A 24,315-nucleotide genomic window follows, 5' to 3' on the forward strand; every position below is an offset into this window, starting at 1 on the left:
GGTATCATGATTAAAATACAAGGAGGTAACGGCTATTTGCAACTTGTACAAAAACAAGACGTCGGTTGTAAGATTCGAGGTGTATGAAACGGAAGCAGTGGTTGAGAAGGTAGTGAGACAGGTTTGTTACCTATTCCCCAGGTTATTTAGTCTGTACAGTGAACAGTTAGTAAAGGAAACCAGACAAACATTTGTAGTAGGTATCATAGTTCAGGAGAAAACATAAAAACATTGGGATTGGTCGATGACATTTTAATGCTGCCAAAGCAAGTTAACCATTTGGAACAATAGTTGAACAGAGTGGGCGGTGTCATGAAAGGAGGATATAAAATGGACATCAACAAAACCAAAACAAGAATAACGAAGTTTTTTCTAATTAAATGAGATGATGCTGAGGGAATTGAATTAGGAAACGAGATATTAAAACTGACAAGTTAGTTTTGCTGTTAGGGCAGCTAAATAACTAATGATGGCCGAAGTATAGATATAAAATGTAGACTGGCAGCGGCAAGAAAAGCGTTTCTGAGGAAGAGAAATTTGTCAACATTAATTTACCTTCCAGGAAATAGAAGCTTTTGAAATATCGTGTTACAGAAGAATGCTGAAGATACATAGGTAGATTACGTAACTAATGAGGGTGTACTGAACGTAATTGGACAGAAATGAAGTTTGTGCACAAACCGAGTAGAAGAAGGGATAGGTTGATAGAAGAAATTTTGAGACATTAAGAGGGATGACCGGCCTAGAACTGGAAAGAATTTGTGTGTGTGTGTGTGTGTGTATGTGTGTGGGGGAAGGGGAGAGGTGTAAAAATCATAGGGGGTACCAAGAGATGAACACACTAAGCAGATTGAAACGGTTGTAGGCTGCAGCAGTTATCCATGGATGAAGGGGCTTGCACAGGACTGAGTGGCACGGAGAGTAGCATCAAACCAGTCTTCATACTGCAGACTGCACCAAGTTTTCTATAGTCGATGTGATAACCCACAGAGATTCTGAGTGCAAGCAAGTACTGTGACCTTTAGCTATCAGTAGTACTGTCGTTGCAGTAAGCATTTTGAGATAATCTAGTGATGGAGTTGGGTTTTGGCTACGATACTGAGCTGTACTATATGCTTGAAGACAACAAAGATTTACGAAGATGGTATTGTAGTGGACTGACAAGGCTGCCAGTCCACAGTGACGGGTAGCCGTAAGGGCACACGTACACACACGCCGACTGGCGCGAAGTCTGGAACAGGATTCGTAATGAATGTGATAAAGAAAAGAACGTAGCTACTAGAACACTTAACTTTTATATCGTCCTTTGGTATACAGCATTCTTGATGATACAAGTGAGACTCTTTAGATTCATGAAGTAACTAATGGCGCCTAGCTAGGTCGTAGCCATGGACTTAGCTGAAGCCTATTCTAACTGTCTCTCGGCAAATGAGAGAAAGGCTTCGTCAGTGTAGTCGCTAGCAAAGTCGTCGTACAACTGGGGCGAGTGCTAGTCCGTCTCTCGAGACATGCCGTGTGGTGGCGCTCGGTCTGCGATCACTGCCAGTGGCGACACGCGGGTCCGACATGTACTAATGGACCGCGGCCGATTTAAGCTACCACCTAGCAAGTGTGGTGTCTAGCGGTGACACCACAGGTATTACCATCGGTGACCAAGCAGTTCCTTAGAATGAAATTACAATGAAATGAACATCCTTAGCTGCTTACAGGAGTTGACATACGTCGACGGGGACAGCTGAAAATATGTGCCCCGACCGGGTCACTAAACTTCTTTCCCCGGTCGGGGCACACATTTTCATGTCTCCGTTGACGTGTGTCAACGCCTGTAAGCAACTAAGGGCGTTCATTTCATTGTAATTTCAGTGCGAAAGATATATACGATGATGAATTTTGGTATGATTTGGTAAGGATTAATTGGACAGGTGAAGATTTTTTGATGTTAAGTGTTGCTGCATTGATTACTTGCGCTTAGTTATGTTTGAACAACGGAAGAATGTAATGGAAAAATTCTTCAATGGTTTGGATTACGCAGCTTCGCTGTTCAAATTTGAATTATTAGTGGTATCAGTCTACTCTGCTTGCACTCATAGGTTATAGGTTTCACCTGTCCGTTACCATTTTCAGTAACTAACTACACGGCAGAGAAACTTGTTGTCAAACGTACGACGATTATTACGATAGTAGTTAGCACCTAAAAATACAGATGTAAGAAAATAGTGACAATAGACATTTTTTTAAAAATTATATAGACATTTATTCATGAGTCTTCGGAGTAGTCTGACGCAGCCTATCACAAATTCCTCTCCTGAGCCAACAACATTGTCAGAGTGGCACTTGCACCGTACGATTCTGAATTATTTGTTGGGTATATTCCAATCTGTGCTGCCCTCTGTAGTTCTAACCCTCTACAGCTCCCTATGGTACCATGGAAGTTATTCCCCGATAATGTCCTATCATCCTGTCCCTTCCTTTTGTCGGTGTTTTCCATATGTTCCCTTCGTCATCGATTCTGAGGGGAGTCTTTCCACTCGTTATATTATCAGTCCACCTAATTTTGAAAATTCGGCTGTAGCACCACGTCTTACACGCTTCGGCTCTCTTCTGCGCCGATGTTCCCGCAGTCCATGTGTCACTATCACACAACGCTGTTCTTCAAACATACATCTTAAGATACATTTTACTCATACTAAGGACTATATTTGATATTTATGGACGTATTTCGGCTAGGAATACCTCCTTTCTCTGCGCTAGTCTCTTTTTACGTCCTCTTTGTTTCGTCTACTTGGATTTTGTTTCAAGGCAGCAGAATTTCTTAACATGATCTACTATGTGATCTCCGATTTTGATAAGTTTTCCCTACTTTCATTTCTATTAATTCTCTTCACTTTCATCTTTCTTCGGTTTACTCTCAGTTCATATTCTCTACTCATTATATTGTTTATTCCATTCAACAGATACTGTAATTCTTCTTAACTTTCAGAGTCTATAGCAACGTCATCAGCGAGTCTTATCACTGATATCCTTTCACCCAAAATTTTAATCATACTCTTGAAGCCTTCCTTTATTTTCGTCATCACAAAATGGTTCAAATGGCTCTGAGCACTATGGGACTTAATTACTAAGGTCATCAGTCCCCTAGAACTTAGAACTTCTTACACCTAACTAACCCAAGGACATAACACACATCCATGCCCGAGGCATGATTCGAACCTACAACCGTAGCGGTCGCGTGTTTCCAGACTGTAGCGCCTAGAACCGCTCGGCCACTCCGGCCGGCTATCGTCATCAATTCTACAATACAACAGTAAGGACTAAAGATGGTATCCATGCCTTACTCCCTTTTTGAATCTGAATACTGGGTTCCTGATTTTTAAAACCTTATTTTCACCTTTTGTTCTTGCACATATTGTATGTTATTCGTCTTTCCCTTGAGCTCACTCCATTGTCAATAAATCATACGAAGCTAATTTTCTTCGATCTTCGTTCCACCCCCCATTAGCAGTGTCAGGTATGCCTGTCTGATGCCTTTGCCTTACCTCAGGCCAAAGTGATCGTCGTCAACAGAACCCAGTTTTCTTTCCCACTCTTCTGTATACTATTCTTGTCAGCAACTGGGATTCATGAGCTGCTAGACTGACAGTGTGATACTCCTGCACTTACCTGCTCTTGCTATCTTCGGAACTAATGGATCTTAGTTTCCCGAAAGTGTGATAGTATGTTATCACTGTCATTTTTTCTATTCACGAACTTGAGTAATGAGTTATTTTGTTGCCAATTCCCGGGTCATTTTAGATTTATGATGGAATATTATTCACCCAGTCAGACTTATTTAGTCTTAAGTCCTCCAAAACTATTCTAAGTTTGTCTATCTTACGGTCTCCCCTGTCTAGTTCATATCAACTAGAGATTATTTTTCATCAGACGACTCCTGCTCCTCATACCAGATTTCAATGCACTCTTTCACTTATCAGCTCTCTCCTCTACGTTTAACAGCGGTATTTTCATTAGAGAGACCGGATTATATGCATCATAAAAACTTTAAAATATGCATACATATACGCATGAAAAATGCTTAAGGTTCAAATAATAAAAAAGCATGATAGTTACTGCATGCACTATATCTCAACGTCGAACCTGTGCATATCAGTTACGAAGAAGAGCGCCGGCCAGGCGAAAAATCGGTACGTTTAGATATCATTTCCTCAATACTTCTTGGTAGAGGTTAGGACGGAGCTTTTGTGGAATTACTTTGTTAAAATTAGCAAAATGGAGACGTGTTTCAAGAATTTTTCCTTCTTTGCTATTGTTAACGGTAATAGGCGGATGCGATGCGAGTGAATCCCAGCAAAACAATCGATATGTACAGGACCAACTTCGAGATATACCGCACGCAGAGGGGCACACTCAAAAACTCCATAATATTTTATTTAAGAAACAACACATGATCATGATTCTTTTTGGTATGTGTGAACTTATAATAAATGCTATTCGACCACAACATTATTTACAATTTATTTTACAGTTTTCTACTGCTTTAAACATAAACGAGCAAATACTGTTCGAAATGTTCGATAGCAAGATTGCGATTCAACCACTCAAAAGATTTTTATCAGCAAAATAGGACCGTTTTACATCAACTGAGGTAACTGGGCAGTTTTTGAATTTGGGTGCTATGTTGTCACTTATTGTCTCTGGTGTAAGTTCACCTGTACCATTAATAAAACTATCAATTTGGCACAAGGGTTCAGTCTCGGATATTGTTTAAAATGTTTTCAAACTTTTCTTAAAGTTTTATTAGGAATACCTCAGTACAATGCGGAGTTCACTAGAGTAATTTCACTCGTTAACGGAATCGATTCATTCAACGCCAAATCTTGGGTTTCAAGCTCTATAATACTTGCAGTTTTCTTTTTTTTTTCTTTTTTTTTTTCTTTTTTGTCATCAGTCTACTGACTGGTTTGATGCGGCCCGCCACAAATTCCTTTACTGTGCTAACCTCTTCATCTCAGAGTAGCACTTGAAACCTACGTCCTCAATTATTTGCTTGACGTATTTCAATCTCTTCCTCTACAGTTTTTGCCCTCTACAGCTCCCTCTAGTACCATGGAAGTCATTCCCTCGTGTCTTAGCAGATGTCCTATCATCCAGTCCCTTCTCCTTATCAGTGTTTCCCACACATTCCTTTCCTCTCCGATTCTGCATAGAACCTCCTCATTCCTTACCTTATCAGTCCACCTAATTTTCAACATTCGTCTATAGCACCACATCTTAAATGCGTCGATTCTGTTTTGTTCCGGTTTTCCCACAGTCCATGTTTCACTACCATACAATGCTGTACTCCAGACGTACATCCTCAGAAATTTCTTCCCCAAATTAAGGCCGGTATTTGATATTAGTAGACTTCTCTTGGCCAGAAATGCCTTTTTTGCCATAGCGAGTCTGCTTTTGATGTTCTCCTTGCTACGTCCGTCATTGGTTATTTTACTGCCTAGGTAGCATAATTCCTTATCTTCATTGACTTCGTGACCATCAATCCTGATGTTAAGTTTCTCGCTGTTGTCATTTCTACTACTTCTCATTACCTTCGTCTTTCTCCGATTTATTCTCAAACCATGCTGTGTACTCATTAGAGTGTTCATTCCGTTCAGCAGATCATTTAATTCTTCTTCACTTCCACTCAGGATAGCAATGTCATCAGCAAATCGTATCATTGATATCCTTTCATCTTGTATTTTAATTCCACTCCTGAACCTTTCTTTTATTTCCATCATTGCTTCCTCGATGTACAGATTGAAGAGTAGGGGCGAAAGGCTACAGCCTTGTCTTACACCCTTCTCAATACGAGCACTTCGTTCTTGATCGTCCACTCTTATTATTTCCTCTTGGTTGTTGTACATATTGTATATGACCCGTCTCTCCCTATAGCTTACCCCTACTTTTTTCAGAATCTCGAACAGCTTCCACTATTTTATATTATCGAACGCTTTTTCCAGGTAGACAAATCCTATGAAAGTGTCTTGATTTTTCTTTAGCCTTGCTTCCATTATTAGCCGTAACGTCAGAATTGCCTCTCTCGTCCCTTTACTTTTCATAAAGCCAAACTGATCGTCACCTAGGGCATTCTCAATTTTCTTTTCCATTATTCTGTATATTATTCTTGTAAGCAGCTTCGATGCATGAGCTGTTAAGATGATTGTGCGATAATTCTCGCACTTGTCAGCTCTTGCCGTCTTCGGAATTGTGTGGATGATGCTTTTCCGAAAGTCAGATGGTATGTCGCCAGACTCATATATTCTAGAAACCAACGTGAATAGTCGTTTTGTTGCCACTTCCCCCAATGATTTTAGAAATTCTGATGGAATGTTATCCATCCCTTCTGCCTTATTTGACCGTAAGTCCTCCAAAGCTCTTTTAAATTCCGATTCTAATACTGGATCCCCTGTCTCTTCTAAACTGACTCCTGTTTCTTCTTCTATCACATCAGACAAATCTTCACCCTCATAGAGGCTTTCAATATATTCTTTCCACCTATCTGCTCTCTCTTCTGCATTTAACAGTCGAATTCCCGTTGCACTCTTAATGTTACCACCGTTGCTTTTAATGTCACCAAAGGTTGTTTTGACTTTCCTGTATGCTGAGTCTGTCCTTCCGACAATCATATCTTTTTCGAGGTCTTCACATTTTTCCTGCAGCCATTTCGTCTTAGCTTCCCTGCACTTCCTATTTATTTCATTCCTCAGCGACTTGTATTTCTGTATTCCTGATTATCCCGGAACATGTTTGTACTACCTCATCAATCAACTGAAGTATTTCTTCTGTTACCCATGGTTTCTTCGCAGCTACCTTCTTTGTACCTATGTTTTCCTTCCCAACTTCTGTGATGGCCCTTTTTAGAGATGTCCATTCCTCTTCAACTGTACTGCCTACTGCGCTATTCCTTATTGCAGTATCTATAGCGTTAGAGAACTTCAAACGTATCTCGTCATTTCTTAGTACTTCCGTATCTCATTTCTTTGCGTATTGATTCTTCCTGACTAATGTCTTGAACTTCAGCCTACTCTTCATCACTACTATATTGTGATCTGAGTCTATACCTGCTCCTGTGTACGTCTTACAATCCAGTATCTGATTTCGGAATCTCTGTCTGATCATGATGTAATCTAATTGAAATCTTCCCGTATCTCCCGGCCTTTTCCAAGTATACCTCCTCCTCTTGTGATTCTTGATCAGGATATTCGCTATTTCTAGCTGAAACTTATTACAGAACTCAATTAGTCTTTCTCCTCTTTCATTCCTTGTCCCAAGCCCATATTCTCCAGTAACGTTTTTTCTTCTACTCATTCCCCTAAAACTGCATTCCAGTCGCCCATGACTATTAGATTTTCGTCCCCCTTTACATACTGCATTACCCTTTCAATATTCTCATACACTTTCTCTATCTGTTCATCTTCAGCTTGCGACGTCGGCATGTATACCTGAACTACCGTTGTCGGTGTTGGTCTGCCGTCGATTCTGATTAGAACAACCCGGTCACTGAACTGTTCACAGTAACACACCCTCTGCCCTACCTTCCTATTCATAACGAATTCTACACCTGTTATACCTTTTCTGCTGCTGTTGATATTACCCGATACTCATCTGACCAGAAATCCTTGTCTTCCTTCCACTTCACTTCACTTACCCCTACTATATCTAGATTGAGCCTTTGCATTTCCCTTTTCAGATTTTCTAGTTTCCCTACCATGTTCAAGCTTCTGACGTTCCACGCCCCGACTCGTAGAACGTTATCCTTTCGTTGATTATTCAATCTTTTTCCCATGGTAACCTCCCCCTTGGCAGTCTCCTCCCGGAGATCCGAATGGGGGACTATTCCGGAATCTTTTGCCAATGGAGAGATCATCATGACACTTCTTCAATTACAGGCCACATGTCCTGTGGATACACGTTACGTGTCTTTAATGCAGTTGTTTCCATTGCCTTCTGCATCCTCATGTCGTTGATCATTGCTGATTCTTCCGCCTTTAGGGGCAATTTCCCACCCCTAGGACATGAGAGTGCCCTGAACCTCTATCCGCTCCTCCGCCCTCTTTGTCAAGGCCGTTGGCAGAATGAGGCTGACTTCTTATGCCGGAAGTCTTCGGCCGCCAATGCTGATTATTTATCAAAATTTAGGCAGTGGCGGGGATCGAACCCGGGACCGAAGACGTTTTAATTGTGAATCAAAGACGCTACCCCTAAACCACGGGTTCTTGCAGGTATATGGGAAAAATATACCGGAACCAATCAAATCTTCCTTGCACTGGCAAACTGCGAAAGCCTCCGCACTATCTAGGTCGTTTACTACTCCTCCAATGGCCTCGATAAGTTTATTGTAAAAATACTGCTTCGACCAACGTACCCCAACGAATACCACTGGTTTGAGAGGTAAAGGCGCATTTTGCAGTTTTTCTTTATAGGACTTGATGCGAGCAGAAGCCTTTAGAAACACGTTATTTGTGGATGAAATCGGTTCATTTACATTCACAAACGTGGAAGGTACTTCAACAAGTCGCCGTACTGCATGAGGAAAGCACGTCACATGAATGAAATTGGCATAAAATACTCGGAGTGCTTTTCCTGCTTTGATCACATTGGGAGCAGCATCTGAAATAAACACAAACACAATTTCTTCTGCAGAAGATTCTAGAAATATTTTTTGTAATACCTCATTACAAATCTGGCGATAGTAGAATGATTTACTTTTTCAAGTGCTTTGCAGTCCGCTAATAAGAAGGCTATTCCTTAAAAGCACCAACAATTAAATTTGCAAATTTCTGTAGTTTCGTGAACTGATATCCAGATAACGCTGTCCTTGAGTTGATTGCGTATTTCTTCCAGAACATCTACATAATTTGTCGATATGTAATTTCACGCAATGTTGATTCACCTGGTATATTTTGCTTTAAGTAATATTTTCTCAGGAAGCCTTTGAGGATAGGCTATGAAAGTCTGCCAAGAAAAATGTTGCTTGCAATGATTGCTTCACATAGATCCATGTTCAACCGACTTTTTGGTTACCTATCGACAAATCTCTACTACTGAAACTTGCTGTTGTCAGAACCTGTTGCCGTGGGCCTTTCTTCTGCATTCCTGCGATATGAAGATTTGTCTTGACATGCTGGTCTACTTGCAACCTTTTTTTCTGCACGAAACGTTTTTCTCGCAAACTCGACAATATGAAACAATTCAGTCATATGTAAATGATCCAGTATGGTCAGCTATCCACGAAACAACGTTCCTTTTTCCGGGCGGCATGGCGCAAAGCATGTTACACACAACACGTCGTTATCATGTTCAACTGTGTACAAGAAAACAGAAAGCTTAACTGAAACAATAGACGTGCGAATCAAAGCTTGCGTAGTTTATTTTAATCGTTGCCGACGCGTACTGTATGACAACGAAGTGGATTAACCAGGGGCGTGGCGCAGGAGCATTGACTCTTCTGTAATCATTTCTCTAGGCAGTGGCCTCTCGGTTAGCAATTGCACGCAGTTCTAGGTCGCAGTCAATCTATGAGATATCAAAACTAGATAGAACTAGAGGCCGTCCGTCAAAATTTTTAAAATGTTGTAAACATAGAGCGAAAATATGCATCGTTACTAGTTTTTAATTAAAATATGCAATAACCGTTGAAAAGGAGCCATACATGCAGCATGCAAATGCATATAATCCGGTCTCTACTCATTGCACTCTCAACGTTTACGCCCTTTCTTTTACTTTCACCAGAAGATCTTTTCACTTTCCTGTATGCTAAATGAGTCCTTCCTACCATCATTTCTTTGTCGGTTTCTTCCTACTTTCCCTGCAGCCATTCCGCCTTGGTTTTCTGTACTTCCTATTTATTCCATTCCTAAGTTATTTATTTGTATTCCCCGCATCTGCTGATTATTATTTTTACTCCTTTCCTTCCTCGACCAATTGAGGTATTTCTCATTTCCAGATACATTTTGGTTGCTCTTTTTAGCACACTATTAAAACATCCTTCAAAATAGTTTCTTCCAGACGATTCCTTGAAACCTCAGTCCAACCTTGATCTTTAGTAAATTGTGATCTATAGTTGTATCTGCTATCTGCTACTGGATATGCCTTACAATCCAGTATCTGATTTAGGAATCTCTCGCTGATCCAGCTAGAATCTTCCAGTGTCTCAGGGCCTTTTCCAAGTATACCACTTCTTCTTGTGATTCTTAAATAGAGTATTTTCTGTTACTAGCTGAAATGTGTTGCACAAACCAGTAAGTCTTTCTTCGGTCTCATTGCTACTACCAAGCCCATGTTCTCCTGTACCTCTTGCCTCTGCACCTTCTCTTACAACGTCATTCCAGTTCCCCGTGACTATCAGATTATCACCTTCTTTTAAATACTGATTTAACTGTCAATACACTCACATACCTTCTAAGTCTCTTCGCCTTCTGCTTGCTACGTCGGCATGTATACCTGAACTATTATTGTGGCGTTGGTTTTCAGTCTAATCTGATGAGAACAACCGTGTCACTGACCCGTTCGCACTAACTTACTATGAGCCTTACCTTCCTATTCATAATGAATCCTACTAGCGTTATACAATTTTCTGTTGCTGTTGGTAGACAACTAAGCCCTATGGAGCTGTCAGTGTCATTTTCGAAATTTGAGCTTTAAACGGAACTTGGGAAAAATCTACAAATGGGCATATGATACTTTACTGCAACCTATTTTGAATACTTCAAATGGTTCTACCTCGAGAACTAGTACGCGTAAAAATAAATAAATGAGTGAAATACATCGCTGTTGGTAAAATAAACAACTGAAGGTACAATCTGTATCTCGTGATACATTACCATCACATGCTTGACAGCTATATGATTGTTATACATCTACAAACAAATCTGGGGCTGTCTAATTGCTTTATTTTCAATTCCTGATACGTTTATTGTGTTTTTGCACAGTGAAATTTACTTTGAAGCTGGGGACTCCAAGAAGCAATGACGATAGTAGATCTCGCTTACGTCTTTGGTCCGAGCTTTGACCACTTCATCGGAACACGATTTGATAATGACAGAAGTGAAGTTTTGGAGTCCAAAAGCCAAAGCCCCAATGCCAACGGATAATAAAAGAAATACTCAGCTCAGTGAGAGATGGGTTATGTTTTTCGACAGCGAAAGTAAACACGAGTTTTATCGTGATCGTGATCCTGGAATATTAGAAAGCATGAGGTATGCATATAGCAGTCGATTGCGGTGCTAATCTCAACAGAGGCATTAAAAATTCGAATTCTGTCTGACAAAAAGAACAACAACACACGCTCTTGCGAATTCATTTATAATCCATTCACACCCGCCCCTCCCCCCTCCATTGGTATGAATTCGGCTGCTGTTTTTAGTATCATCAATGAATTCATCAATTCGTCTTTTTGGATTTAGAGGATAAATAATTCTGATAATTCATAATCGTACCCTATGAAATATTCGCGTTACATACTGTCGATGGAACGCATGAACTACAGTTTGTACGTATTGCTAAAAATGGCTCTTGGTGAAGTGGTTCAGAAACTTAACTGTTAGGTTAAAAGATGGATCATACTAGAAACCTCACAAGTAACTCCATCGCAAATTTACTCCTTTAACATGTTAAACTGTATTTCAAGATAAATTTGGTACGGAATAAACTTAATATTCTGTAAATAACACACGCTCCCAATTCTAGCCCATGAAAATAATACAAACGACATGAAAATAATGGCCGCTCATTAGCTGAGGTGCCAGTAATGACGTACGGCGGTGCGGTAGGTAAAGTGTGCCTCGGACTCATGTCTCACGCTGTGATCCTTCCCGTCTACCAACGCAAAAACATCTACAACCATACTTCGTTCTATGCATATTTGCACCAGAAAACTGATATCAGTGAATGAAAACATTGAAAACACACATGTGACAAATTTGTTCACTTGATGCGAAATATCTGACTGGCCAGACAAAGTACTCAGGGACGGCTCAGAGAGTATCACAGGAAGCATCATCCAAAAATAACAACGCTTTAATCTAAGGCCGTTGGGCTACATCGGTTCAGAAGTTAGAAGTTACAGATATGTTCACATCTACTACATATAAATAAGGTATATTGTAGAGCGTATCAAGATGAAAATTCAAAGCACTCCTAAATAACTAAAGGCCATCTAATATCGGGATGATGTTTTATCCACACATGTTGCTCCGTTTTTTTAGACTTTATTACGTAAACTCTTCAAATTTTGTAGTATTGTCATCTTCCGTTGTGTATAATATTACGGCATATTGATAGGTATTACTTTGGACTATCTAATCACAGCTGAGAAGAACGCAGTTTATGTGTCATACGTGTTATGCTTTTATTTCTTGCAAGGCGTCTTCAATGGCCGAAATATTTATGGCTCTGAGCACTATGGGACTTAACTTCTCAGGTCATCAGTCCCCTAGAGCTTAGAACTACTTTAACCTAACTAACCTAAGGACATGACACACATCCATGCCCAAGGCAGTATTCTAACCTGCGACCGTAGTGGTCGCGCGGTTCCAGACTGTAGCGCCTAGAACCGCTCAGCCACTCCTGCCGGCCGAATTATTTATATACATTTTTATACTATTGTGTTTTTCTTTTAGAACGTTGTGTATATAGGCTATAAATAACTTTGGTGCCTTTGCTTTTATATGGGGTAGTAAAGGTTTGAAGTTCTGCTTTCAGATTCCTGAGTGTTGATCTGTACAACTTTTTTAAGGCTGTTCATCTTTTGATAATCGTTGAAATTTGGTTGCGGGATTTCACAGCATCAGAAACTGAACTTACGTTTTGATGTTACGTTTTGGATACTGTTGTCAATAGTCGAACGTTATTGACAACTGTGGAAAGTTTTTTTGTTGTACCTCTGATCTCTCTCTCTCTCTCTCTCTCTCTCTCTTTCTCTCTCTGCGTGTGTCGTGTGCGCTCGTGCTTGTGCTATCGTACATGGTTTGCTTATATGTAATACAAATGCAGGAATACTATCACTAGGAGAAAGGCATTGTAGAGAAGAAACATGTGATAAACGACCCAACGCTTTGCGGAGTATCTGCGTGGTCTCGGGCGCCTTGCCACAGTTCGCGCGGCTCCACCTCTCGGAGTTTCGAATCCTCCCTTTGACATGAGTGGGTGTTGTCCTTAGCATAAGTTACTTTAAGTCAGATTAAGTAGTGAGTAAGCCCATGGGCAGATGACCTCAGGAGTTTGCTCCCATAGAAACTTAACACAAATTTCGAAAAAAGTGACCGGATGTAAATGAACGCACACTTCTCACTAAGGTTAATGAAATAAATGATAAGATAAAAGACATTCCGTTCGTTCTTACAACGGAATTAAAACAGATACATATTCATGCACACACACACACACACACACACACACACACACACACAGATTTACATAGAGGCCCACTAGGCACGGGCGTAGGCGCGGCACCTTAAGGGGGCCGGCATTGTTTGCTCTGCACTCATTTTAACCTTTTACGTTTTAAAATAACTGCTCTTACAAGCGGCAAAAATTTTTAATATTGTTAAACATCTTGCTAGTTTAAGTAAGCCGGAAGAAAGAAATTCGACAATACAAACTAGGAAATATACATAGTTCACTTGGTGACTGAATGGCGATTTAACATTGGGTTTCTGTCTGGTATCATCTTCATGATTGTTCAAAATATTTTGAAGTAAACTGTCAGGACGGCAATTACAATGTTTCAGACGTTATTATTCCGAGAATCTTGTCGGCTACTACGTAACCCTACCATATTTTCCTCGTGAAAATACCGGGACTCCTGAAAAGCTGTGATAAACCAATCATCAGTTTCTTAAATACTGTAACATGTGTGACCCTCAGTATGTAAATTTCTTGTAAAAATTACGCGGAAGTATCAAGTCAACCCTCCATTACTGAAATTTATGTGAAAACTCTGTGGTCTACAATATCTGAGCATTGATTTAATGACAGCCGTTTAACAAAACATGTTGATGATGGGAATGTTTTACATTTTGAAACTGAAGTTTATACGAAAAGAACATAAGCAGAGTATTTAATAATGTGTGAAATACACTTAACAACAGTTTAAAAATTTTATTTATTTATTTACTTAATTACTTTTTTTGGAAAAAAAAGAGAAGAAACCAACTTTTGTTTGTCCCATTGATTGTGCTGCAGCCTGCACGATATCAAAGTTGCCACTCAGTGCAATCGAATAGTACGTGGCATTGCAAATTTTATATTAAACTTCTTAACTAAGTCTTATTTCATGTTGGAACAAAAGGTGCATTTACGTGTAGATTACAGCAGTGTTCATATAAATGACAACAGACCACATCAAAAAAATGGTTCAAATGGCTCTGAGCACTATGGGACTCAACTGCTGTGGCCATAAGTCCCCTAGAACTTAGAACTACTTAAACCTAACTAACCTAAGGACAGCACACAACACCCAGCCATCACGAGGCAGAGAAAATCCCTGACCCCGCCGGGAATCGAACCCGGGAACCCGGGCGTGGGAAGCGAGAACGCTACCGCACGATCACGAGATGCGGACAGACCACATCAGCTGCCAACAAGGCTACTTAAACTTTGAAGTCTGTCTTCTATGCCCGCAGAAACCGCTAAAATGTTATAAAAATAAGTGGTCCATAAGAGTCAATCCAGCACAGCGCACTGCAAGAAATTGCAAAACTTGTTTGCATTTTAAATTAGAAATTCAGTGTCAAGAATATTCAGAACGTATTTGCGTCCTAGCTAAAATTCCGGCGACGCGGGAAAGAGAAGCCGTTTTCTTTACGAGACGAATTCCAATCGGCAGGTGTGCTTCTACTCTTCACCGACAACAGAGGAACAGGCGACAATGAAATTAAATTATTGTGCATTGTCGTTCTTCCATAGCACAGTTCCTCGAGTAATCCGAGTTCGTCAGTTCATCGTCCCGTGTTTAAAGGAAAAATCTTTGCGATCGTGTACCGTGTTTAAAGTAAAACGCTTTCTGCTCATGTGCGGTGTAGTACGATTCGAACTGGATACAGTCTTTCTTCCTTTCCTTTTACAAATATTTTTCTTCTTTTTTGACTGTTGGGTGATAGTTATGTAAGTGCCTTGACATGAATAACAGTGAAAAAAGCAAACATGCAAAATTTAGTGGGGCGGCATTTCGGAAATTATCGAAGGAAAGGCGAGAACGAGAAGCCGGTGTTCTAAAAACGCTTGGCAGAGCAGATAAATTTTTCGCAAAAAATGTTGCTGGTTCGACCTCGAGTTCAAGTAGTACGGATGATAATGCTGGCACTGCAGCGGTCGTAAAAGATGTAAATACAGACGAATCAAAAGTTAAAAATGAAAAAAAAAAACAAATTGTTTCTGATTTCTAGTTTCATGAAGAACTAAGTGTCGAGTCAGACACTTCGAAAATAAATAACGTCGTTAGTGATGATCCTGCAAATTAGTGTGTCAATGAATCAACAGTTAACATTCGCTTAGGAGGAGGAGGAGATTAGTGTTTAACGTCCCGTCGACAACGAGGTCATTAGAGTCGGAGCGCAAGCTCGGGTGAGGGAAGGATGGGGAAGGAAATCGGCCGTGCCCTTTCAAAGGAACCATCCCGGCATTTGCCTGAAGCGATTTAGGGAAATCACGGAAAACCTAAATCAGGATGGCCGGAGACGGGATTGAACCGTCGTCCTCCCGAATGCGAGTCCAGTGTGCTAACCACTGCGCCACCCCGCTCGGTAACATTCGCTTACAACGTGGCGTTAATGAAAAATGTAACGTTGATTTTTTTCTAATTCAAGAAAATCAGTTGGCGATAATACCAGATTTTTGAATAAAAATGTATTTTACAATAAACGTTTAAGTGGTGAATCAACTTCGAGTGATTTTGTAGTATACTCCTGTAGCACCGGTGACGTTTTTTGTGCACCAGGTAAATTGCTCGGAGGTAAGGCCGCCATTGCTACTAATGGTATTGCAGATAGGAAAAATAATTCTAATATTTTATCTCATCATGGGAATTCACTTGAACACAAAAGTTCTGAATTATAACCCTTAACAAGAAAAAAAGTCACTTGGAACAATAGATAATCATTTCGAGTCGTATGTTGAGACAGAAAAAATTTACTGGAAAGTGTGCTGAAAAGGTAGTTTGGAGTAGTGAAGAAGCTAACAAGTTGGACTTCCTCTACGTGGACACATTGAAAGATTTCATTCATTACACAATGGTCAATTTATGATGTCTCTTGAACTTACAGCAAAGTCTGATCCTTTTCTCGTAGAGCACATTGAACGATATGGAAATCCAGGGCAGGAACATACAAGTTATCTTTCTTCAACAGTCTGTGATGAAATAATAGAGCTTCTTTCTGAATGAAAAAGAATTATCATTAGTGAAATAAAACAGGCCAAATATTTCTCTATGATAGATTCTGCTGGGGACATTTCACATATAGATCAATTATCTTTCATGTTAAGATATGTGAACGGGAATGGTGAACCTGTTGAACGTTTCCTTCTGCTTTTACCAAACCTGGTGGCACAAGTTCGAAAACTTTGCTGAGGCCTTACTAAAAGTCCTGTCTACAAATTCCATTCATATTACTGACTGTAGAGGCCAGTCATATGACAACGCAACAGATGTGTCACGAACCGACACCGGTATGCAGGAACACATAAAAGAACGAAATCCGAAAGCGCAATATGTGCCTCGTGCATCACATTCTTTGAGTTTAGTCGACACTAGTGCTGCAAGCTGTTGTCGGGAAGCATGTTCATTTTTCAATGTAGACCAAAACCTTTATAATTTTTTCTCTGCTACTACACAGTGCTTGGATTAATTTCTTTCTTTCTTGAAACCATGAAGCAAAACAGCAAAAAGACTATCAAAAAACGTAGGTCAGCAAGAGAAGAAGCGTGTGTAAGTCTATATGAAAAGTGGGTGGACGTTATCAGTGCCCTCACACACATTGCCAATAATACATTTGAAAAACTTGTGCGAAATGAGGCTTTAGCTTTAATGATTCAGACTAGAAACAGTATTCATGATGACAGTTTGGAAGGACATACTCCAGAGCTTTACTAGTGTAAATCTGAAGTTGCGTAGTGTAAATATGGATACTAAACTAATGCAGGAATTACATGAATCACTTGTAGGATTTATTGTATCTACTCGTGGCATGTTCGAGTATTATGAAAATAAATCCACGGAGATTGTGACCAATATAGGCTATGAGTGCACCTATAAAAGCCCGCAAACTTCATGATGACATGACAAAGAAGCGGTCTCTAAAGACTTTTTCTCACTAGAAGGGAAAAATTTAGAGTCGAATCATTTCTGCCAGCACTCGACGACTTGTACGCCGAATTAGTGAGGAGGAAGGAAAGCTATAGAACGCTGATGGACTCATTTACAATTTTCAGTAACTTTCAGAACAGTTCACTTGACGATATTGCTGAATGTGCAGCAAAACTCCAAGCATCAAATGACAAAGATTTAGAGCCTTCCTTCGCTAGTGAATGTGTACATTTCACGGAACTTTTGAAATCTTCTGAGATTAGTGATATACCAGCCAAAGTGAGAAAATTTTTACGAAAAGAGAGGTACAGTCCGTGCTTCCGACTGTTGACATCGCTCTTAAAATATTTCTATGTATGGCACTTACAAATTTCTAGCAGAACCCTCGTTTTCGGTTCTTAATAGACTGAAATCGTACCTACGTTCTACGTTGTCTGAGGGGAGATTGAACGCCTTGTCTGAACTATGAAGATATGATCGACGAATTTTCTGCCGTCAAAGCCAGACGCAAAATTTGCTGACTGGTGGAGTTTGTTTATTTATGCATATAAGTTTTAAAAATTTAAGATTGTAATGTGATTTTTTTATAACTTAAGGCACATTATCCGGCCGTTGGTGGCCGAGCGGTTCTAGGCGCTTCAGTGTGGAACCGCGCGACCGCTACGGTCGCAGGTTCGAATCCTGCCTCGAGCATGGATGTGTGTGATGTCCTTAGGTTAGTTTGGTATAAGTAGTTCTAAGTTCTAGGGGACTGATGACCTGAGATGTTAAGTCCCATAGTGCTCAGAGCCATTTAAGGCACATTAATTGGATTTACAAACTTCGTATTATCTGTTTATTTTACAGTTGCCAATGGAAGTACGCAGAATTAATCCTTGTTTACCTGCAGACGTGACCGAAGGCGCCTGGTCATACTAAACAATACCCGAATGACCCAGGCCGCTCGGCGCTGTACAGTCGAGTCATACTGTAGTATATTACAACTGATGCGTATTCTTTGCGTCTGCTGAAATGTATAGTTATCACGGAAATATACGTTATCGGTGAGTATGGTCAGATGGAAAAGTGTTAATAAATAATGTAGTTCAGTTCTGTCGATAAATACGTAAAATATGTGCTAATACTGTTACAAAGGGCTATGGTGAGATCAGTAGCTGCAGTACAAAACTGTTCAGCCCTTATATAGATTAAAGGTATTTTGTACACTTATTATGCAGCATCTAGCTAAACAGACCCTAATGCTTTACAGGTTAACTATTAGATTATAAAACAAATTAGATTTTTCCACACTACTCTGTGAAATTGTGTAATAGTAAATCCAGTTCTATGTCTGTTCTTCTGTATTTAGTTATTAGTTTCTCCACCGAGATCTCCATTTCATTTTCGTTTCTTTCGCTTTCCTATAGATTAACGTATTAATACTTAACGTGATTTTTCTATCTGCTACACATTCAAGTAAAACGACAGTTCATTTTTAATTTTGACCGCGTCTCTAATGTATGGCATGTTCACTTCAATTTTTAGATCGTAACACATTTTTGTTTCGGTTTTCAACGGTTTCGTGTAAAAGAAGATATTAAAAGTGAATGTATAACAAAAATCCGTTGTCTACCACTCGATGTGGAGAATTTGTAGGCCATAAAAATTTTCCCTGTGTTCGTTTCTGTTGTCTTTTCAACAGAAGAATGTGTTAACACGATGCAGTTTTAAGTTTGTTTTATCCACTGCCATACACCATGTACAGTTCAGGAACCATATTACATTCTGACTGAGCGCGACTAGAAAGCTGACGCGTCCTCCAGAACAACGAATAGCAGAGTACGGAAGCAGCTCACAGCGCTCCCACCCAAAACGGCAATTGTCAAGTGATCGGGTAACAGTTATTATTTAAAACACGTTTATTCAAGGGTGCGGGGGGAGGGGCGCACATAATATGGTGTGCCTAGGGGCGCAAAAAGAAAAAGGACTCTGAGCACTATGGGACTTAACATCTGAGATCATCAGTCCCCTGGAACTTAGAACTAATTAAACCTAACTAACCTAAGGACATCACACACATCAGTGTCCGAGGCAGGATTCGAACCTGCGACCGTAGCAATCGCACGGTTCCTAACTGAAGCGTCTAGAACCGCTCGGCCACCCCTGCCGGACCTACGGGCGCAAAATTTTTACATCCGCCACTGCACACACACGTGCACAAGTTAGAGATAGTATAGAAACACATTCAGTAGCTGGAAATAACATTTGAATGCTGGCAACAATATCCAAAACATAACATCATAACAACTGTGCAGTTCCTAGTGGAGTGTGAAACAGTTAACAGAAGAAGAGCTCCAACAATGCAACAAGAGGACAACATGTAGATTAACGACGACGAAATTTGTAAGGAGGACTTAAAATTATTACTACATCATAGGAAAGAAAAAATGTCAGAACACTTTATAACTTTTATGTGTAAACTAAATAGTATAAACAAAAGCATGTACATATTCCAGGCCACTGATGATTCCCTGCAAAGAATAAAGCCGAAACGCATATGACACATCAGCTGTGTTTTATTCAGTTTTGAGTACACCGTCTCAAAGTAATAATTATCAATGCAGCAAAATGCTGTCAGCTTTGTGTGAAGTGTATGATGTTGCAGCAATTGTGGCACACATATCTACACAAGAAAATCGATTATTATTTCCGGTCGCAAATCAGCCTCAGTTATCACAGGAACCTCCGTAAATAGAACACATGTCGAGAATGGTCTACGAGCAGATTTTAATTTATTCCTGAAGCTAAGCACAATGCCATTGTGTAGTTCTCTGGGTGTTTCATATTTTCCTCGGTAAATTCAAGAGCACAGTAGCTTACGGTTTTTTCGCCATTGCACACTTGGGAGTCTGAAATATCATATAAATACGTATCGCCAATGCACAATTATGTGAATGAGAGTATCGACATCGGTTGCAAACTGACAGTGATGTTGAATATTTCACATTCACCTGATGCAAAAAGAGGATGGGAGACTACCCTTCTGAAACAACAAAGAAAATACAACCCCATCTGCCGACATACAAGAAAAGAAGGAACTGTACACACAACAGGCAAACAAGAAATTAAACTAATCTTAATTTTTGTGCCGTGTCATAGCCCAACGTGATGCTGTCCGCAGGTGTGTTTCGTGATTAACTGTTCTACACATACTACAGATAGCTGACACAGTTTCAACACATGAAAAGTCTGACCCAGATACATTATAGTACAGACTTCACTGGCTGCAAGTAAAATTTTTCAGTGTTTCCACGGAACAGACACGTCTGTAGGTTTCTGTGGTCTTACAGACGACACATTTAAAATACTGCAGTTCAGCGTTGCCATATAAAATACTGAGCAAGAAAGAAAACAATTATCAGTCACTCACCACACCGTATATTTACTAAATTCTAGTCGTATCTTTTCACTGGAAATCAAAGCAACGTAGACATTATCTGCTATTGTCGTATGTGTGTGCATGTGACACCAGGCGCAGACCACTGGCTAGCACTTGCTGACACCAGATATGTGAGTCCAATCCCAGATTCCTACAAAAGTCAGGAGAGGGCTGGACGGAATGCGTTTGTGTGGACCAGGTTATACCAAGTTACGCACAAGAGCACCAAGAAAAAGTCATTGACAGTAGCACATTTATTGGATAGTAACACAGGACTGCATTCCAAAGTGTCGCGCCACAGCTGGGCCAGTGGAGTAGCGCCTCATCAGCGGCAGAAGGCCGGCTTGTGGTCGACAGCAATGCGAAGGGTCGAGCGGTAGCTGCTACGTCACCAGCGGGCATCGAACGCCGAATCCGGCCGACTACACCTCTTTGTGTCGACTTTAAATGTCCTCTCGTGGATGTCGCAGATTAGCACTCGGAAGCCTCGCCCCAAATCCACATGAAGTACTGACTCACAGGAGTCGGCTCCCACCCCAGTTGCAGAAAGATAAATCAGTGTCTGCCACAGGAACTAGGTGAGCAGCAGCGGTGCCCACGAACTCAAATGCAGATGACACACAGAGTCCACGTCACGCAGGTTAGGCGTCCAGTAGACTAGAAGTGTGATGGTGGACTCTGTGAGCCATCAGTGTTGCTTCGGAAGTTGCCAGTGCATCTTCGATCTTCCAGCTGGTCTTCAGGATCCATAGGCGATGGGAGTCAGCTAGGCACACCGAGGGTCGAACTCTATAGCATGCTCTCACTGGAAAGCAGCAGTTTATATGAGGGCTGAGACAATGTGTTGGGCATTCGGCGATCACCACTCATCAGTGCGACATCCGTTAAGGTAGGTGGGGTATTTTTCTTGGCTCTTCCCAGGCGCTCTGTCCGTAATATTATACGAGGGGCGACAATAAAGCAATGAGACTGATTTTTTTTGCAAGATGTGGCAACCCTGCAGGCACAATATCTTTGACCTTGGTCTATAAGCTGCTTATAATCCAAGCGGCACATCTATGCAGTTGCTCAGTCGTGAGTTGTGCTGTAATAAGTTAACACGTGTTTGTCTCTCTCGTCACGGAAATGGAACCGCATAATATTGCGCAACAGTATGCCATTTCTTTTTGCATCAAATTGGGTGAAAACATGACGACAACTTATGGTAAGCTTCAGAAGGCTTCTGGAGAGGACGTTATGTCAAGAGCTCAAGTTTTTCGTTGGCATAACATGTTTCGTGAAGGCAGAACGAATGTTGAAGACCGCAGTGGATGACCATCAGCCTCTTGGACGGATGTAAACTTGGCCAGCGTGCGTGAACTCGTACGATCCGATCGAAGATTATCTGTGAAAATGATTGCAGCAGAACTGAACATCAATCGTGAAACGGTTCGTCTAATAATAACTAAAGATGTTGGTATGAGAAAGATTTGTGCAAAAATGGTGCCCAAAGTCTCACACTACAACAGCGAGAAACACGGAAAAATGTGGCAGCCGATCTGTTAGAGTAAACGGAAATCAATCCAGAATTGTTGAGCTGTGTTATCACTGGTGATAAAAGTTGGTTTTTTCTGTACGATTCAGAGACAAAACGCCAAACTTTGCAAAGGGATCACCCAGACCACAAGAAGGCTCGCATGTCAAACGCAAAAGTGAAATGCATGCTTGTGTGCTGCTTTTATTCCAAGGGAATTGTTCATAAAGAGTGGGTGCCTCCTGGACAAACAGTTAACCAATATTATTACAAAGGAATTTTAGAATGACTTCGTTAAACAGTTCTTTGTGTCCGTGCCAACATTGCTGATAATTGGATTCTGCATCACGATAATGCGCCATCCCATACGGCTCTGTCAGTACAGCAATTTTTAACCTCAAAACAAATTTCAGTACTACCACAGCCACCTTATTCACCAAATATCGCTCCGTGCGACTTTTTCCTATTTCCAAGAGTCAAAACGGCGGTAAAAGGATACCATTTAAAAACAACACATGATGCCCAAAAAGCTGTGACGAGAGTCTTGAAGGATATCACAGAAGATGAGTTCCAGAAATGTTACCATCATTGGCAGAAGCGCTGGTATAAGTGTGTGCAATCAGAAGGGAACTACTTTTAAGGAGACAACACTAAACTTGACTAAAACGGTAAGCAACATTTTTCTTCATATCAGTCCCATTACTTTATTGTCGCACATCGTATATCCTGATTTTCTCGCGCTGTCTGCTCTCCTAGTGACGTCAGACTTTCACAATTTCACCTGTCAGAGGCTCTTTTCCGCTGGCTCTACAACTCACTACTTATTGTTGCGTTATCCCAAGGCTTCGCGAAATATTGCTTTGTCATTAGTATTACAGAATGCCACGGCTTCTGTAATGTCATTATGCTCCGCTTGCAGACTTGGGTTCCGTCATTGCCCCCTGTTGTCGTAGTTTCCGTGTATGCTGCAACTCGCTCAGCATTTCCCCCAGCTGACAATCTACTGCTCACTGACACAGGGGGATCGCCTTTCGGGAGCTGCCAAAGTAGGGCTATTAGTGTCTGCCGGGGATATTATCCTGGGGCGCAACAATGCAGAATTGTGAAAAACTAGCTTTTCTTAAAACAGGGCTTATTTATACATGGTTCAGTCACATTCATATCAGCGCCGCCTATGTTCGCCGTCAATACGCAACTACCCCCAGACGGCAGATGGTAGCCCGGGCTGTGGAGGATACGCAAAGGTTGCCATGGGCCGGGGGGGGGGGGGGGGGGGGGGTGCGAGACTAGACGTGAAATAAGTGCTGTCGTTATTGTAATGCTGATAGGGAGCGACTTATGCGACATCGAAAACGGCATGGTCATAAGTTTTCGGGCCATGGGAGTAATCATTTCCGAAACGGATCCGTTTCGAAACAGTTCGCGTACCACTGTGGTTGAGTTATACCATTCATTGCAAAATAATACTGTCCAAACAGAACGCCGAAGCAACTGGTACGCCAAGGGCCACGGATGATAGCAGTGAACGAAGGCTGCTGAGATATCTACAGGTGAAGAGAGGTGCAGAGCTTCAGCAACTGACCGCGTAGGTCAGCGAAGAAACTACGAACACAGTCTCCTCAACAACTGTACAATCTGGAGCAAATGGGTGGTGGTGGTTAGTGTTTAACGTCCCGTCGACAACGAGGTCATTACAGACGGAGCGCAAGCTCGGGTTAGGGAAGGATATCGGCCGTGCCATTTCAAAGGAACCATCGCGGCACTTGCCTGAAACGATTTAGGGAAATCGCGGAAAACCTAAATCACGATGGCTGGAGACGGGATTGAACGTCGTCCTCCCGAATGCGAGTCCAGTGTGCTAACCACTGCGCCACCTCGCTCGCTGGAGCAAATGGGCATCTGCAGCAGGTGTCTAGCTCATCTACCCACACTGACTGCTGTTCAGCTGTCAGCAGCTCGTGGTCTTGCTGTAGCGTTCTCGCTTCCTGCGCCCGGGGTCCCTTGTTCGATTCCCAGTGGGGTCAGCGATTTTCTCTGCCTCGAGATGAC

The sequence above is a fragment of the Schistocerca nitens genome, chromosome 9 (genome assembly GCF_023898315.1).
Source record: "Schistocerca nitens isolate TAMUIC-IGC-003100 chromosome 9, iqSchNite1.1, whole genome shotgun sequence".
NCBI lineage: Eukaryota > Metazoa > Arthropoda > Insecta > Orthoptera > Acrididae > Schistocerca > Schistocerca nitens.